The 18,773-nt window shown below is 37.8% G+C and overlaps 8 non-coding genes across 8 annotated transcripts; 7 read left to right on the forward strand and 1 right to left on the reverse strand.

Annotated features, from left to right (window-relative positions):
* Nucleotides 1-2,961: 2,961 nt before the first annotated feature.
* Nucleotides 2,962-3,043, forward strand: TRNAS-GCU (transfer RNA serine (anticodon GCU)). Its single transcript has one exon. It is a non-coding gene; the product is annotated as a tRNA-Ser (tRNA).
* A 1,831-nt stretch (nt 3,044-4,874) lies between these two features.
* On the forward strand, nt 4,875-4,956 carry TRNAS-GCU (transfer RNA serine (anticodon GCU)). The gene has a single exon. It is a non-coding gene; the product is annotated as a tRNA-Ser (tRNA).
* A 1,689-nt stretch (nt 4,957-6,645) lies between these two features.
* TRNAS-GCU (transfer RNA serine (anticodon GCU)) lies at nt 6,646-6,727 on the forward strand. The gene has a single exon. It is a non-coding gene; the product is annotated as a tRNA-Ser (tRNA).
* A 1,689-nt stretch (nt 6,728-8,416) lies between these two features.
* On the forward strand, nt 8,417-8,498 carry TRNAS-GCU (transfer RNA serine (anticodon GCU)). The gene has a single exon. It is a non-coding gene; the product is annotated as a tRNA-Ser (tRNA).
* Nucleotides 8,499-11,958: 3,460 nt separating this feature from the next.
* Nucleotides 11,959-12,040, forward strand: TRNAS-GCU (transfer RNA serine (anticodon GCU)). The gene has a single exon. It is a non-coding gene; the product is annotated as a tRNA-Ser (tRNA).
* Nucleotides 12,041-13,730: 1,690 nt separating this feature from the next.
* TRNAS-GCU (transfer RNA serine (anticodon GCU)) lies at nt 13,731-13,812 on the forward strand. Its single transcript has one exon. It is a non-coding gene; the product is annotated as a tRNA-Ser (tRNA).
* A 1,690-nt stretch (nt 13,813-15,502) lies between these two features.
* Nucleotides 15,503-15,584, forward strand: TRNAS-GCU (transfer RNA serine (anticodon GCU)). Its single transcript has one exon. It is a non-coding gene; the product is annotated as a tRNA-Ser (tRNA).
* A 1,060-nt stretch (nt 15,585-16,644) lies between these two features.
* TRNAT-AGU (transfer RNA threonine (anticodon AGU)) lies at nt 16,645-16,718 on the reverse strand. Its single transcript has one exon. It is a non-coding gene; the product is annotated as a tRNA-Thr (tRNA).
* Between the last annotated feature and the right edge of the window lie 2,055 nt (nt 16,719-18,773).

Here is an 18,773-nt window from a genome sequence, read left to right on the forward strand (position 1 = left end):
GTGTGATACATTAGAAAGCCTGCTTAGAGAGTTAAACAGCCCTAAACTGAGATAAAGAAGGAAGAGGACTGCTGGCATTCAAATTCAAGATTTTCTGTTTACTAAACAGGCTCTTTGACCAACTATGACAAAGGACAAACAGGTGTGATACATTAGAAAGCCTGCTTAGAGAGTTAAGAAGCCCCAAACTGACATAAAGAAAGAATAGCACTGCTGGCATTCAAATTCAAGATTTTCTGTTTACTAAACAGGCTCTTTGACCAACTAAGCCAAAGGACATAAAGGTGAGATACATTGGATAAATGGATTAGAGATGCATAGAAAGGAGGCATTTCAAAACTGAATCAACTGGTTTTACATTGTCATGCTTGAAGCCATCTTTCTTCCTTTATATCTCTTAGATAGAAGAGATTTTTAATCTCACAATTGCACTATCAGTCGCAAGTGAAACACCTATTTTTAACATAGGAAGCTTCTTTGTAAGGAGATGAAAACAAGGCACTGCTGAGATTCGAACATAGGATCTCCTGTTTACTAGACAGGCACTTTAACCAACTAAGCCACAGCACCAGAAAATGGCATGCATTTGAAATCCAAGGAAGATTGAAGCACCAATCGAACATTCAACTGGTTAGCGCAGCAAAACAATATTGAGCTTGAGTTCCATTCCACGTAGAGCAGAAACATGGAATAAGATTTCAATCTCAGTCATAACACTTAAGAAGCCAAGTAAATTTTGAAGAGCATTCATTTAAAAGACTGACAAATTTACAGAAGCTGTATCGAGGACAAAGGCTTTGAAGTTTTGCAATTGAATGAGCCATCTTTTAGCACAGCTGAAATTTGGGACTTGTTTTGCTTCCAAGTTATGACACAGAATAGACAGATTGAAGAAATGCCATGGCAAAACCAAAAGGAGGAAAAATTATGACTAATTGATATTAAAAACCTCAGCACTGGTTCATTTCTGATAGAGTTTTCCCCAAGCTAACTTCAAACAACAGGCACTGTAGTTGACGAGATAAGTCAAATCTGACAAAAGCCAACATACAATCTTCAGTGAAAAAACACTGACTGGTAAAAACCCTCTCAACATCTTCCCACCTAAACACACATGTGCTATGTAGACGAGGTGGCCGAGTGGTTAAGGCGATGGACTGCTAATCCATTGTGCTCTGCATGCATGGGTTCGAATCTCGTTGTCGGAGATACATTGGATAAATGGATTAGAGATGCATAGAAAGGAGGCATTTCAAAACTAAATCAACTGGTTTTACATTGTCATGCTTGAAGCCATCTTTCTTCCTTTATATCTCTTAGATAGAAGAGATTTTTAATCTCACAATTGCACTATCAGTCGCAAGTGAAACACCTATTTTTAAGATAGGAAGCATCTTTGTAAGGAGATGAAAACAAGGCACTGCTGAGATTCGAACTCAGGATCTCTTGTTTACTAGACAGGCACTTTAACCAACTAAGCCACAGCACCAGAAAATGGCATGCATTTGAAATCCAAGGAAGATTGAAGCACCAATCGAACATTCAACTGGTTAGCGCAGCAAAACAATATTGAGCTTGAGTTCCATTCCACGTAGAGCAGAAACATGGAATAAGATTTCAATCTCAGTCATAACACTTAAGAAGCCAAGTAAATTTTGAAGAGCATTCATTTAAAAGACTGACAAATTTACAGAAGCTGTATCGAGGACAAAGGCTTTGAAGTTTTGCAATTGAATGAGCCATCTTTTAGCACAGCTGAAATTTGGGACTTGTTTTGCTTCCAAGTTATGACACAGAATAGACAGATTGAAGAAATGCCATGGCAAAACCAAAAGGAGGAAAAATTATGACTAATTGATATTAAAAACCTCAGCACTGGTTCATTTCTGATAGAGTTTTCCCCAAGCTAACTTCAAACAACAGGCACTGTAGTTGACGAGATAAGTCAAATCTGACAAAAGCCAACATACAATCTTCAGTGAAAAAACACTGACTGGTAAAAACCCTCTCAACATCTTCCCACCTAAATGCACATGTGCTATGTAGAGGTGGCCGAGTGGTTAAGGCGATGGACTGCTAATCCATTGTGCTCTGCATGCATGGGTTCGAATCTCATCGTCGGAGATACATTGGATAAACGGATTAGAGATGCATAGAAAGGAGGCATTTCAAAAATAAATCAACTGGTTTTACATTGTCATGCTTGAAGCCATCTTTCTTCCTTTATATCTCTTAGATAGAAGAGATTTTTAATCTCACAACTGCACTATCAGTCGCAAGTGAAACACCTATTTTTAAGATAGGAAGCTTCTTTGTAAGGAGATGAAAACAAGGCACTGCTGAGATTTGAACTCAGGATCTCCTGTTTACTAGACAGGCACTTTAACCAACTAAGCCACAGCACCAGAAAATGGCATGCATTTGAAATCCACGGAAGATTGAAGCACCAATCGAACATTCAACTGGTTAGCGCAGCAAAACAATATTGAGCTTGAGTTCCATTCCACGTAGAGCAGAAACATGGAATAAGATTTCAATCTCAGTCATAACACTTAAGAAGCCAAGTAAATTTTGAAGAGCATTCATTTAAAAGACTGACAAATTTACAGAAGCTGTATCGAGGACAAAGACTTTGAAGTTTTGCAATTGAATGAGCCATCTTTTAGCACAGCTGAAATTTGGGACTTGTTTTGCTTCCAAGTTATGACACAGAATAGACAGATTGAAGAAATGCCATGGCAAAACCAAAAGGAGGAAAAATTATGACTAATTGATATTAAAAACCTCAGCACTGGTTCATTTCTGATAGAGTTTTCCCCAAGCTAACTTCAAACAACAGGCACTGTAGTTGACGAGATAAGGCAACTCTGACAAAAGCCAACATACAATCTTCAGTGAAAAAACACTGACTGGTAAAAACCCTCTCAACATCTTCCCACCTAAACGCACAGGTGCTATGTAGACGAGGTGGCCGAGTGGTTAAGGCGATGGACTGCTAATCCATTGTGCTCTGCATGCATGGGTTCGAATCCCATCCTCGTCGGATTAATCTGTTTCTTCTTTTGTTTTGAATGGTTTGGTTTTCATTTTTAACCCAAGCGGTGGACACTTCAAGCATGAAAGTTTACAATACGAATGTGCTGCTATCAAACTTTGCAGAGTCAGATCTGTAAATCCACTTGTTTTAATTTGTAAAGCTTGATGCCATCCTATATTCTGTAAAGAAAATTATATCCTCTAATTCCTTTTAAAGTGTTTCAACAGCAGAGAATTTTTTTTCTCAATTGCACTATATTAGGGCTGTGGGAAATTAATATTTGATGACAAACAAGAGTAAAAGTCCTCTTTTTGGGGTAAAAACCCACAAAATGAGATGAAGAATAGAAAGCACTGCTGACATTCAAAATCAAGATTTTCCATTTACTAAATAGGCTCTTTGACCAACTAAGCCAAAGGACAAACAGGTGTGATACATTAGAAAGCCTGCTTAGAGAGTTAAACAGCCCTAAACTGAGATAAAGAAGGAAGAGGACTGCTGGCATTCAAATTCAAGATTTTCTGTTTACTAAATAGGCTCTTTGACCAACTAAGACAAAGGACAAACAGGTGTGATACATTAGAAAGCCTGCTTAGAGAGTTAAACAGCCCTAAAATGAGATAAAGAAGGAAGAGGACTGCTGGCATTCAAATTCAAAATTTTCTGTTTACTAAACAGGCTCTTTGACCAACTAAGACAAAGGACAAACAGGTGTGATACATTAGAAAGCCTGCTTAGAGAGTTAAGAAGCCCCAAACTGACATAAAGAAAGAATAGCACTGCTGGCATTCAAATTCAAGATTTTCTGTTTACTAAACAGGCTCTTTGACCAACTAAGACAAAGTACAAACAGGTGTGATACATTAGAAAGCCTGCATAGAGAGTTAAGAAGCCCCAAACTGACATAAAGAAAGAATAGCACTGCTGGCATTCAAATTCAAGATTTTCTGTTTACTAAACAGGCTCTTTGACCAACTAAGCCAAAGGACATAAAGGTGAGAGACATTGGATAAACGGATTAGAGATGCATAGAAAGGAGGCATTTCAAAACAAAAGCAACTGGTTTTACATTGTCATGCTTGAAGCCATCTTTCTTCCTTTATATCTCATAGATAGAAGAGATTTTTAATCTCACAATTACACTATCAGTCGCAAGTGAAACATCTATTTTTAAGATAGGAAGCTTCTTTGTGAGGAGATGAAAACAAGGCACTGCTGAGATTCAAACTCAGGATCTCCTGTTTACTAGACAGGCGCTTTAACCAACTAAGCCACAGCACCTGAAGATGGCATGCATTTGAAATCCAAGGAAGATTGAAGCACCAATCGAACATTCAACTGGTTAGCGCAGCAAAACAATATTGAGCTTGAGTTCCATTCCACGTAGAGCAGAAACATGGAATAAGATTTCAATCTCAGTCATAACACTTAAGAAGCCAAGTAAATTTTGAAGAGCATTCATTTAAAAGACTGACAAATTTGCAGAAGCTGTATCGAGGACAAAGGCTTTGAAGTTTTGCAATTGAATGAGCCATCTTTTAGCACAGCTGAAATTTGGGACTTGTTTTGCTTCCAAGTTATGACACAGAATAGACAGATTGAAGAAATGCCATGGCAAAACCAAAAGGAGGAAAAATTATGACTAATTGATATTAAAAACCTCAGCACTGGTTCATTTCTGATAGAGATTTCCCCAAGCTAACTTGAAACAACAGGCACTGTAGTTGACGAGATAAGGCAACTCTGACAAAAGCCAACATACAATCTTCAGTGAAAAAACACTGACTGGTAAAAACCCTCTCAACATCTTCCCACCTAAACACACATGTGCTATGTAGACGAGGTGGCCGAGTGGTTAAGGCGATGGACTGCTAATCCATTGTGCTCTGCATGCATGGGTTCGAATCCCATCCTCGTCGGATTAATCTGTTTCTTCTTTCGTGTTGAATGGTTTGGTTTTCATTTTTAACCCAAGCGGTGGACACTTCAAGCATGAAAGTTTACAATACGAATGTGCTGCTATCAAACTTTGCAGAGTCAGATCTGTAAATCCACTTGTTTTAATTTGTAAAGCTTGATGCCATCCTATATTCTGTAAAGAAAATTATATCCTCTAATTCCTTTTAAAGTGTTTCAACAGCAGAGAATTTTTTTTCTCAATTGCACTATATTAGGGCTGTGGGAAATTAATATTTGATGACAAACAAGAGTAAAAGTCCTCTTTTTGGGGTAAAAACCCACAAAATGAGATGAAGAATAGAAAGCACTGCTGACATTCAAAATCAAGATTTTCCATTTACTAAATAGGCTCTTTGACCAACTAAGCCAAAGGACAAACAGGTGTGATACATTAGAAAGCCTGCTTAGAGAGTTAAACAGCCCTAAACTGAGATAAAGAAGGAAGAGGACTGCTGGCATTCAAATTCAAGATTTTCTGTTTACTAAATAGGCTCTTTGACCAACTAAGACAAAGGACAAACAGGTGTGATACATTAGAAAGCCTGCTTAGAGAGTTAAACAGCCCTAAAATGAGATAAAGAAGGAAGAGGACTGCTGGCATTCAAATTCAAAATTTTCTGTTTACTAAACAGGCTCTTTGACCAACTAAGACAAAGGACAAACAGGTGTGATACATTAGAAAGCCTGCTTAGAGAGTTAAGAAGCCCCAAACTGACATAAAGAAAGAATAGCACTGCTGGCATTCAAATTCAAGATTTTCTGTTTACTAAACAGGCTCTTTGACCAACTAAGCCAAAGGACATAAAGGTGAGAGACATTGGATAAATGGATTAGAGATGCATAGAAAGGAGGCATTTCAAAACAAAAGCAACTGGTTTTACATTGTCATGCTTGAAGCCATCTTTCTTCCTTTATATCTCATAGATAGAAGAGATTTTTAATCTCACAATTACACTATCAGTCGCAAGTGAAACATCTATTTTTAAGATAGGAAGCTTCTTTGTGAGGAGATGAAAACAAGGCACTGCTGAGATTCAAACTCAGGATCTCCTGTTTACTAGACAGGCGCTTTAACCAACTAAGCCACAGCACCTGAAGATGGCATGCATTTGAAATCCAAGGAAGATTGAAGCACCAATCGAACATTCAACTGGTTAGCGCAGCAAAACAATATTGAGCTTGAGTTCCATTCCACGTAGAGCAGAAACATGGAATAAGATTTCAATCTCAGTCATAACACTTAAGAAGCCAAGTAAATTTTGAAGAGCATTCATTTAAAAGACTGACAAATTTACAGAAGCTGTATCGAGGACAAAGGCTTTGAAGTTTTGCAATTGAATGAGCCATCTTTTAGCACAGCTGAAATTTGGGACTTGTTTTGCTTCCAAGTTATGACACAGAATAGACAGATTGAAGAAATGCCATGGCAAAACCAAAAGGAGGAAAAATTATGACTAATTGATATTAAAAACCTCAGCACTGGTTCATTTCTGATAGAGTTTTCCCCAAGCTAACTTCAAACAACAGGCACTGTAGTTGACGAGATAAGGCAACTCTGACAAAAGCCAACATACAATCTTCAGTGAAAAAACACTGACTGGTAAAAACCCTCTCAACATCTTCCCACCTAAACGCACAGGTGCTATGTAGACGAGGTGGCCGAGTGGTTAAGGCGATGGACTGCTAATCCATTGTGCTCTGCATGCATGGGTTCGAATCCCATCCTCGTCGGAATTATCTGCTTCTTCTTTCGTGTTGAATGGTTTGGTTTTCATTTTTAACCCAAGCGGTGGACACTTCAAGCATGAAAGTTTACAATACGCCTGTGCTGCTATCAAACTTTGCAGAGTCAGATCTGTAAATCCACTTGTTTTAATTTGTAAAGGTTGATGCCATCCTATATTCTGTAAAGAAAATTATATCCTCTAATTCCTTTTAAAGTGTTTCAACAGCAGAGAATTTTTTTTCTCAATTGCACTATATTAGGGCTGTGGGAAATTAATATTTGATGACAAACAAGAGTAAAAGTCCTCTTTTTGGGGTAAAAACCCACAAAATGAGATGAAGAATAGAAAGCACTGCTGACATTCAAAATCAAGATTTTCCATTTACTAAATAGGCTCTTTGACAAACTAAGCCAAAGGACAAACAGGTGTGATACATTAGAAAGCCTGCTTAGAGAGTTAAACAGCCCTAAAATGAGATAAAGAAGGAAGAGGACTGCTGGCATTCAAATTCAAAATTTTCTGTTTACTAAATAGGCTCTTTGACCAACTAAGACAAAGGACAAACAGGTGTGATACATTAGAAAGCCTGCTTAGAGAGTTAAGAAGCCCCAAACTGACATAAAGAAAGAATAGCACTGCTGGCATTCAAATTCAAGATTTTCTGTTTACTAAACAGGCTCTTTGACCAACTAAGACAAAGTACAAACAGGTGTGATACATTAGAAAGCCTGCATAGAGAGTTAAGAAGCCCCAAACTGACATAAAGAAAGAATAGCACTGCTGGCATTCAAATTCAAGATTTTCTGTTTACTAAACAGGCTCTTTGACCAACTAAGCCAAAGGACATAAAGGTGAGAGACATTGGATAAACGGATTAGAGATGCATAGAAAGGAGGCATTTCAAAACAAAAGCAACTGGTTTTACATTGTCATGCTTGAAGCCATCTTTCTTCCTTTATATCTCATAGATAGAAGAGATTTTTAATCTCAGAATTGCACTATCAGTCGCAAGTGAAACACCTATTTTTAAGATAGGAAGCTTCTTTGTGAGGAGATGAAAACAAGGCACTGCTGAGATTCAAACTCAGGATCTCCTGTTTACTAGACAGGCGCTTTAACCAACTAAGCCACAGCACCTGAAGATGGCATGCATTTGAAATCCAAGGAAGATTGAAGCACCAATCGAACATTCAACTGGTTAGCGCAGCAAAACAATATTGAGCTTGAGTTCCATTCCACATAGAGCAGAAACATGGAATAAGATTTCAATCTCAGTCATAACACTTAAGAAGCCAAGTAAATTTTGAAGAGCATTCATTTAAAAGACTGACAAATTTACAGAAGCTGTATCGAGGACAAAGGCTTTGAAGTTTTGCAATTGAATGAGCCATCTTTTAGCACAGCTGAAATTTGGGACTTGTTTTGCTTCCAAGTTATGACACAGAATAGACAGACTGAAGAAATGCCATGGCAAAACCAAAAGGAGGAAAAATTATGACTAATTGATATTAAAAACCTCAGCACTGGTTCATTTCTGATAGAGTTTTCCCCAAGCTAACTTCAAACAACAGGCACTGTAGTTGACGAGATAAGGCAACTCTGACAAAAGCCAACATACAATCTTCAGTGAAAAAACACTGACTGGTAAAAACCCTCTCAACATCTTCCCACCTAAACGCACAGGTGCTATGTAGACGAGGTGGCCGAGTGGTTAAGGCGATGGACTGCTAATCCATTGTGCTCTGCATGCATGGGTTCGAATCCCATCCTCGTCGGAATTATCTGCTTCTTCTTTCGTGTTGAATGGTTTGGTTTTCATTTTTAACCCAAGCGGTGGACACTTCAAGCATGAAAGTTTACAATACGCCTGTGCTGCTATCAAACTTTGCAGAGTCAGATCTGTAAATCCACTTGTTTTAATTTGTAAAGGTTGATGCCATCCTATATTCTGTAAAGAAAATTATATCCTCTAATTCCTTTTAAAGTGTTTCAACAGCAGAAAATTTTTTTTCTCAATTGCACTATATTAGGGCTGTGGGAAATTAATATTTGATGACAAACAAGAGTAAAAGTCCTCTTTTTGGGGTAAAAACCCACAAAATGAGATGAAGAATAGAAAGCACTGCTGACATTCAAAATCAAGATTTTCCATTTACTAAATAGGCTCTTTGACCAACTAAGCCAAAGGACAAACAGGTGTGATACATTAGAAAGCCTGCTTAGAGAGTTAAACAGCCCTAAAATGAGATAAAGAAGGAAGAGGACTGCTGGCATTCAAATTCAAAATTTTCTGTTTACTAAACAGGCTCTTTGACCAAATAAGACAAAGGACAAACAGGTGTGATACATTAGAAAGCCTGCTTAGAGAGTTAAGAAGCCCCAAACTGACATAAAGAAAGAATAGCACTGCTGGCATTCAAATTCAAGATTTTCTGTTTACTAAACAGGCTCTTTGACCAACTAAGACAAAGTACAAACAGGTGTGATACATTAGAAAGCCTGCATAGAGAGTTAAGAAGCCCCAAACTGACATAAAGAAAGAATAGCACTGCTGGCATTCAAATTCAAGATTTTCTGTTTACTAAACAGGCTCTTTGACCAACTAAGCCAAAGGACATAAAGGTGAGAGACATTGGATAAACGGATTAGAGATGCATAGAAAGGAGGCATTTCAAAACAAAAGCAACTGGTTTTACATTGTCATGCTTGAAGCCATCTTTCTTCCTTTATATCTCATAGATAGAAGAGATTTTTAATATCACAATTGCACTATCAGTCGCAAGTGAAACACCTATTTTTAAGATAGGAAGCTTCTTTGTGAGGAGATGAAAACAAGGCACTGCTGAGATTCAAACTCAGGATCTCCTGTTTACTAGACAGGCGCTTTAACCAACTAAGCCACAGAACCTGAAGATGGCATGCATTTGAAATCCAAGGAAGATTGAAGCACCAATCGAACATTCAACTGGTTAGCGCAGCAAAACAATATTGAGCTTGAGTTCCATTCCACGTAGAGCAGAAACATGGAATAAGATTTCAATCTCAGTCATAACACTTAAGAAGCCAAGTAAATTTTGAAAAGCATTCATTTAAAAGACTGACAAATTTACAGAAGCTGTATCGAGGACAAAGGCTTTGAAGTTTTGCAATTGAATGAGCCATCTTTTAGCACAGCTGAAATTTGGGACTTGTTTTGCTTCCAAGTTATGACACAGAATAGACAGATTGAAGAAATGCCATGGCAAAACCAAAAGGAGGAAAAATTATGACTAATTGATATTAAAAACCTCAGCACTGGTTCATTTCTGATAGAGTTTTCCCCAAGCTAACTTCAAACAACAGGCACTGTAGTTGACGAGATAAGGCAACTCTGACAAAAGCCAACATACAATCTTCAGTGAAAAAACACTGACTGGTAAAAACCCTCTCAACATCTTCCCACCTAAACGCACAGGTGCTATGTAGACGAGGTGGCCGAGTGGTTAAGGCGATGGACTGCTAATCCATTGTGCTCTGAATGCATGGGTTCGAATCCCAGCCTCGTCGGATTAATCTGCTTCTTCTTTCGTGTTGAATGGTTTGGTTTTCATTTTTAACCCAAGCGGTGGACACTTCAAGCATGAAAGTTTACAATACTCCTGTGCTGCTATCAAACTTTGCAGAGTCAGATCTGTAAATCCACTGGTTTTAATTTGTAAAGGTTGATGCCATCCTATATTCTGTAAAGAAAATTATATCCTCTAATTCCTTTTAAAGTGTTTCAACAGCAGAGAATTTTTTTTCTCAATTGCACTATATTAGGGCTGTGGGAAATTAATATTTGATGACAAACAAGAGTAAAAGTCCTCTTTTTGGGGTAAAAACCCACAAAATGAGATGAAGAATAGAAAGCACTGCTGACATTCAAAATCAAGATTTTCCATTTACTAAATAGGCTCTTTGACCAACTAAGCCAAAGGACAAACAGGTGTGATACATTAGAAAGCCTGCTTAGAGAGTTAAACAGCCCTAAAATGAGATAAAGAAGGAAGAGGACTGCTGGCATTCAAATTCAAAATTTTCTGTTTACTAAACAGGCTCTTTGACCAACTAAGACAAAGGACAAACAGGTGTGATACATTAGAAAGCCTGCTTAGAGAGTTAAGAAGCCCCAAACTGACATAAAGAAAGAATAGCACTGCTGGCATTCAAATTCAAGATTTTCTGTTTACTAAACAGGCTCTTTGACCAACTAAGACAAAGTACAAACAGGTGTGATACATTAGAAAGCCTGCATAGAGAGTTAAGAAGCCCCAAACTGACATAAAGAAAGAATAGCACTGTTGGCATTCAAATTCAAGATTTTCTGTTTACTAAACAGGCTCTTTGACCAACTAAGCCAAAGGACATAAAGGTGAGAGACATTGGATAAACGGATTAGAGATGCATAGAAAGGAGGCATTTCAAAACAAAAGCAACTGGTTTTACATTGTCATGCTTGAAGCCATCTTTCTTCCTTTATATCTCATAGATAGAAGAGATTTTTAATCTCACAATTGCACTATCAGTCGCAAGTGAAACACCTATTTTTAAGATAGGAAGCTTCTTTGTGAGGAGATGAAAACAAGGCACTGCTGAGATTCAAACTCAGGATCTCCTGTTTACTAGACAGGCGCTTTAACCAACTAAGCCACAGAACCTGAAGATGGCATGCATTTGAAATCCAAGGAAGATTGAAGCACCAATCGAACATTCAACTGGTTAGCGCAGCAAAACAATATTGAGCTTGAGTTCCATTCCACGTAGAGCAGAAACATGGAATAAGATTTCAATCTCAGTCATAACACTTAAGAAGCCAAGTAAATTTTGAAGAGCATTCATTTAAAAGACTGACAAATTTACAGAAGCTGTATCGAGGACAAAGGCTTTGAAGTTTTGCAATTGAATGAGCCATATTTTAGCACAGCTGAAATTTGGGACTTGTTTTGCTTCCAAGTTATGACACAGAATAGACAGATTGAAGAAATGCCATGGCAAAACCAAAAGGAGGAAAAATTATGACTAATTGATATTAAAAACCTCAGCACTGGTTTATTTCTGATAGAGTTTTCCCCAAGCTAACTTCTAACAACAGGCACTGTAGTTGACGAGATAAGTCAAATCTGACAAAAGCCAACATACAATCTTCAGTGAAAAAACACTGACTGGTAAAAACCCTCTCAACATCTTCCCACCTAAACGCACAGGCGCTATGTAGACGAGGTGGCCGAGTGGTTAAGGCGATGGACTGCTAATCCATTGTGCTCTGCATGCATGGGTTCGAATCCCATCCTCGTCAGATTAATCTGCTTCTTCATTCGTGTTGAACGGTTTGGTTTTCATTTTTAACCCAAGCGGTGGACACTTCAAGCATGAAAGTTTACAATACTCCTGTGCTGCTATCAAACTTTGCAGAGTCAGATCTGTAAATCCACTGGTTTTAATTTGTAAAGCTTGATGCCATCCTATATTCTGTAAAGAAAATTATATCCTCTAATTCCTTTTAAAGTGTTTCAACAGCAGAGAATTTTTTTTCTCAATTGCACTATATTAGGGCTGTGGGAAATTAATCTTTGATGACAAACAAGAGTAAAAGTCCTTTTTTTTCGGGTAAAAACCCACAAAATGAGATGAAGAATAGAAAGCACTGCTGACATTCAAAATCAAGATTTTCCTTTTACTAAATAGGCTCTTTGACCAACTAAGCCAAAGGACAAACAGGTGCGAAACATTAAAAAGCCTGCTTAGAGAGTTAAACAGCCCTAAACTGAGATAAAGAAGGAAAAGGACTGCTGGCATTCAAATTCAAGATTTTCCATTTACTAAATAGGCTCTTTGACCAACTAAGACAAAGGACAAACAGGTGTGATACATTAGAAAGCCTGCTTAGAGAGTTAAACAGCCCTAAACTGAGATAAAGTAGGAAGAGGACTGCTGGCATTCAAACTCAAGATTTTCTGTTTACTAAACAGGCTCTTTGACCAACTAAGACAAAGGACAAACAGGTGTGATACATTAGAAAGCCTGCTTAGAGAGTTAAGAAGCCCCAAACTGACATAAAGAAAGAATAGCACTGCTGGCATTCAAATTCAAGATTTTCTGTTTACTAAACAGGCTCTTTGACCAACTAAGCCAAAGGACATAAAGGTGAGATAAATTGGATAAACGGATTAGAGATGCATAGAAAGGAGGCATTTCAAAACTAAATCAACTGGTTTTACATTGTCATGCTTGAAGCCATCTTTCTTCCTTTATATCTCTTAGATAGAATAGATTTTTAATCTCACAATTGCACTATCAGTCGCAAGTGAAACACCTATTTTTAAGATAGGAAGCTTCTTTGTGAGGAGATGAAAACAAGGCACTGCTGAGATTCGAACTCAGGATCTCCTGTTTACTAGACAGGTGCTTTAACCAACTAAGCCACAGCACCAGAAAATGGCATGCATTTGAAATCCAAGGAAGATTGAAGCACCAATCGAACATTCAACTGGTTAGCGCAGCAAAACAATATTGAGCTTGAGTTCCATTCCACGTAGAGCAGAAACATGGAATAAGATTTCAATCTCAGTCATAACACTTAAGAAGCCAAGTAAATTTTGAAGAGCATTCATTTAAAAGACTGACAAATTTACAGAAGCTGTATTGAGGACAAAGGCTTTGAAGTTTTGCAATTGAATGAGCCATCTTTTAGCACAGCTGAAATTTGGGACTTGTTTTGCTTCCAAGTTATGACACAGAATAGACAGATTGAAGAAATGCCATGGCAAAACCAAAAGGAGGAAAAATTATGACTAATTGATATTAAAAACCTCAGCACTGGTTTATTTCTGATAGAGTTTTCCCCAAGCTAACTTCTAACAACAGGCACTGTAGTTGACGAGATAAGTCAAATCTGACAAAAGCCAACATACAATCTTCAGTGAAAAAACACTGACTGGTAAAAACCCTCTCAACATCTTCCCACCTAAACGCACAGGCACTATGTAGACGAGGTGGCCGAGTGGTTAAGGCGATGGACTGCTAATCCATTGTGCTCTGCATGCATGGGTTCGAATCCCATCCTCGTCAGATTAATCTGCTTCTTCATTCGTGTTGAACGGTTTGGTTTTCATTTTTAACCCAAGCGGTGGACACTTCAAGCATGAAAGTTTACAATACTCCTGTGCTGCTATCAAACTTTGCAGAGTCAGATCTGTAAATCCACTGGTTTTAATTTGTAAAGCTTGATGCCATCCTATATTCTGTAAAGAAAATTATATCCTCTAATTCCTTTTAAAGTGTTTCAACAGCAGAGAATTTTTTTTCTCAATTGCACTATATTAGGGCTGTGGGAAATTAATCTTTGATGACAAACAAGAGTAAAAGTCCTTTTTTTTCGGGTAAAAACCCACAAAATGAGATGAAGAATAGAAAGCACTGCTGACATTCAAAATCAAGATTTTCCTTTTACTAAATAGGCTCTTTGACCAACTAAGCCAAAGGACAAACAGGTGCGAAACATTAAAAAGCCTGCTTAGAGAGTTAAACAGCCCTAAACTGAGATAAAGAAGGAAAAGGACTGCTGGCATTCAAATTCAAGATTTTCCATTTACTAAATAGGCTCTTTGACCAACTAAGACAAAGGACAAACAGGTGTGATACATTAGAAAGCCTGCTTAGAGAGTTAAACAGCCCTAAACTGAGATAAAGTAGGAAGAGGACTGCTGGCATTCAAACTCAAGATTTTCTGTTTACTAAACAGGCTCTTTGACCAACTAAGACAAAGGACAAACAGGTGTGATACATTAGAAAGCCTGCTTAGAGAGTTAAGAAGCCCCAAACTGACATAAAGAAAGAATAGCACTGCTGGCATTCAAATTCAAGATTTTCTGTTTACTAAACAGGCTCTTTGACCAACTAAGCCAAAGGACATAAAGGTGAGATAAATTGGATAAACGGATTAGAGATGCATAGAAAGGAGGCATTTCAAAACTAAATCAACTGGTTTTACATTGTCATGCTTGAAGCCATCTTTCTTCCTTTATATCTCTTAGATAGAATAGATTTTTAATCTCACAATTGCACTATCAGTCGCAAGTGAAACACCTATTTTTAAGATAGGAAGCTTCTTTGTGAGGAGATGAAAACAAGGCACTGCTGAGATTCGAACTCAGGATCTCCTGTTTACTAGACAGGTGCTTTAACCAACTAAGCCACAGCACCAGAAAATGGCATGCATTTGAAATCCAAGGAAGATTGAAGCACCAATCGAACATTCAACTGGTTAGCGCAGCAAAACAATATTGAGCTTGAGTTCCATTCCACGTAGAGCAGAAACATGGAATAAGATTTCAATCTCAGTCATAACACTTAAGAAGCCAAGTAAATTTTGAAGAGCAATCATTTAAAAGACTGACAAATTTACAAAAGCTGTATCGAGGACAAAGGCTTTGAAGTTTTGCAATTGAATGAGCCATCTTTTAGCACAGCTGAAATTTGGGACTTGTTTTGCTTCCAAGTTATGACACAGAATAGACAGATTGAAGAAATGCCATGGCAAAACCAAAAGGAGGAAAAATTATGACTAATTGATATTAAAAACCTCAGCACTGGTTCATTTCTGATAGAGTTTTCCCCAAGCTAACTTCAAACAACAGGCACTGTAGTTGACGAGATAAGTCAAATCTGACAAAAGCCAACATACAATCTTCAGTGAAAAAACACTGACTGGTAAAAACCCTCTCAACATCTTCCCACCTAAACGCACAGGCGCTATGTAGACGAGGTGGCCGAGTGGTTAAGGCGATGGACTGCTAATCCATTGTGCTCTGCATGCATGGGTTCGAATCCCATCCTCGTCAGATTAATCTGCTTCTTCATTCGTGTTGAATGGTTTGGTTTTCATTTTTAACCCAAGCGGTGGACACTTCAAGCATGAAAGTTTACAATACTCCTGTGCTGCTATCAAACTTTGCAGAGTCAGATCTGTAAATCCACTGGTTTTAATTTGTAAAGCTTGATGCCATCCTATATTCTGTAAAGAAAATTATATCCTCTAATTCCTTTTAAAGTGTTTCAACAGCAGAGAATTTTTTTTCTCAATTGCACTATATTAGGGCTGTGGGAAATTAATCTTTGATGACAAACAAGAGTAAAAGTCCTTTTTTTTCGGGTAAAAACCCACAAAATGAGATGAAGAATAGAAAGCACTGCTGACATTCAAAATCAAGATTTTCCTTTTACTAAATAGGCTCTTTGACCAACTAAGCCAAAGGACAAACAGGTGCGAAACATTAAAAAGCCTGCTTAGAGAGTTAAACAGCCCTAAACTGAGATAAAGAAGGAAAAGGACTGCTGGCATTCAAATTCAAGATTTTCCATTTACTAAATAGGCTCTTTGACCAACTAAGACAAAGGACAAACAGGTGTGATACATTAGAAAGCCTGCTTAGAGAGTTAAACAGCCCTAAACTGAGATAAAGAAGGAAGAGGACTGCTGGCATTCAAATTCAAGATTTTCTGTTTACTAAACAGGCTCTTTGACCAACTAAGACAAAGGACAAACAGGTGTGATACATTAGAAAGCCTGCTTAGAGAGTTAAGAAGCCCCAAACTGACATAAAGAAAGAATAGCACTGCTGGCATTTAAATTCAAGATTTTCTGTTTACTAAACAGGCTCTTTGATTAACTAAGCCAAAGGACATAAAGGTGAGATACATTGGATAAACGGATTAGAGATGCATAGAAAGGAGGCATTTCAAAACTAAATCAACTGGTTTTACATTGTCATGCTTGAAGCCATCTTTCTTCCTTTATATCTCTTAGATAGAAGAGATTTTTAATCTCACAATTGCACTATCAGTCGCAAGTGAAACACCTATTTTTAAGATAGGAAGCTTCTTTGTGAGGAGATGAAAACAAGGCACTGCTGAGATTCGAACTCAGGATCTCCTGTTTACTAGACAGGCGCTTTAACCAACTAAGCCACAGCACCAGAAAATGGCATGCTTTTGAAATCCAAGGAAGATTGAAGCACCAATCGAACATTCAACTGGTTAGCGCAGCAAAACAATATTGAGCTTGAGTTCCATTCCACGTAGAGCAGAAACATGGAATAAGATTTCAATCTCAGTCATAACACTTAAGAAGCCAAGTAAATTTTGAAGAGCATTCATTTAAAAGACTGACAAATTTACAGAAGCTGTATCGAGGACAAAGGCTTTGAAGTTTTGCAATTGAACGAGCCATCTTTTAGCACAGCTGAAATTTGGGACTTGTTTTGCTTCCAAGTTATGACACAGAATAGACAGATTGAAGAAATGCCATGGCAAAACCAAAAGGAGGAAAAATTATGACTAATTGATATTAAAAACCTCAGCACTGGTTCATTTCTGATAGAGTTTTCCCCAAGCTAACTTCAAACAACAGGCACTGTAGTTGACGAGATAAGTCAAATCTGACAAAAGCCAACATACAATCTTCAGTGAAAAAACACTGACTGGTAAAAACCCTCTCAACATCTTCCCACCTAAACGCACAGGCACTATGTAGACGAGGTGGCCGAGTGTTAAGGCGATGGACTGTTAACCATTGTGCTCTGCATGCATGTGTTCGAATCCCATCCTCGTTGGATTAATCTGCTTCTTCATTCGTGTTGAATGGTTTGGTTTTCATTTTTAACCCAAGCGGTGGACACTTCAAGCATGAAAGTTTACAATACTCCTGTGCTGCTATCAAACTTTGCAGAGTCAGATCTGTAAATCCACTGGTTTTAATTTGTAAAGCTTGATGCCATCCTATATTCTGTAAAGAAAATTATATCCTCTAATTCCTTTTAAAGTGTTTCAACAGCAGAGAATTTTTTTTCTCAATTGCACTATATTAGGGCTGTGGGAAATTAATCTTTGATGACAAACAAGAGTAAAAGTCCTTTTTTTTCGGGTAAAAACCCACAAAATGAGATGAAGAATAGAAAGCACTGCTGACATTCAAAATCAAGATTTTCCTTTTACTAAATAGGCTCTTTGACCAACTAAGCCAAAGGACAAACAGGTGCGAAACATTAAAAAGCCTGCTTAGAGAGTTAAACAGCCCTAAACTGAGATAAAGAAGGAAAAGGACTGCTGGCATTCAAATTCAAGATTTTCCATTTACTAAATAGGCTCTTTGACCAACTAAGACAAAGGACAAACAGGTGTGATACATTAGAAAGCCTGCTTAGAGAGTTAAACAGCCCTAAACTGAGATAAAGAAGGAAGAGGACTGCTGGCATTCAAATTCAAGATTTTCTGTTTACTAAACAGGCTCTTTGACCAACTAAGACAAAGGACAAACAGGTGTGATACATTAGAAAGCCTGCTTAGAGAGTTAAGAAGCCCCAAACTGACATAAAGAAAGAATAGCACTGCTGGCATTTAAATTCAAGATTTTCTGTTTACTAAACAGGCTCTTTGACCAACTAAGACAAAGGACATAAAGGTGAGATACATTGGATAAACGGATTAGAGATGCATAGAAAGGAGGCATTTCAAAACTAAATCAACTGGTTTTACATTGTCATGCTTGAAGCCATCTTTCTTCCTTTATATCTCTTAGATAGAAGAGATTTTTAATCTCAAAATTGCACTATCAGTCTCAAGTGAAACACCTATTTTTAAGATAGGAAGCTTCTTTGTGCAGAGTTGAAAACAAGGCACTGCTGCGATTCAAACTCAGGATCTCCTGTTTATTAGACAGGCGCTTTAACCAACTAAGCCACAGCACCGGAAGATGGCATGCATTTGAAATCCAAGGAAGATTGAAGCACCAATCGAACATTCAACTGGTTAGCTCAGCAAAACAATATTGAGCTTGAGTTCCATTCCACATAGAGCAGAAACATGGAATAAGATTTCAATCTCAGTCATAACACTTAAGAAGCCAAGTAAATTTTGAAGAGCATTCATTTAAAAGACTGACAAATTTACAGAAGCTGTATCGAGGACAAAGGCTTTGAAGTTTTGCAATTGAATGAGCCATCTTTTAGCACAGCTGAAATTTGGGACTTGTT

This window comes from Dendrobates tinctorius, unplaced genomic scaffold (assembly GCF_039654945.1).
Source record: "Dendrobates tinctorius isolate UK_male_01 unplaced genomic scaffold, ASM3965494v1 ptg000204l, whole genome shotgun sequence".
Classification (NCBI taxonomy): Eukaryota; Metazoa; Chordata; class Amphibia; order Anura; family Dendrobatidae; genus Dendrobates; species Dendrobates tinctorius.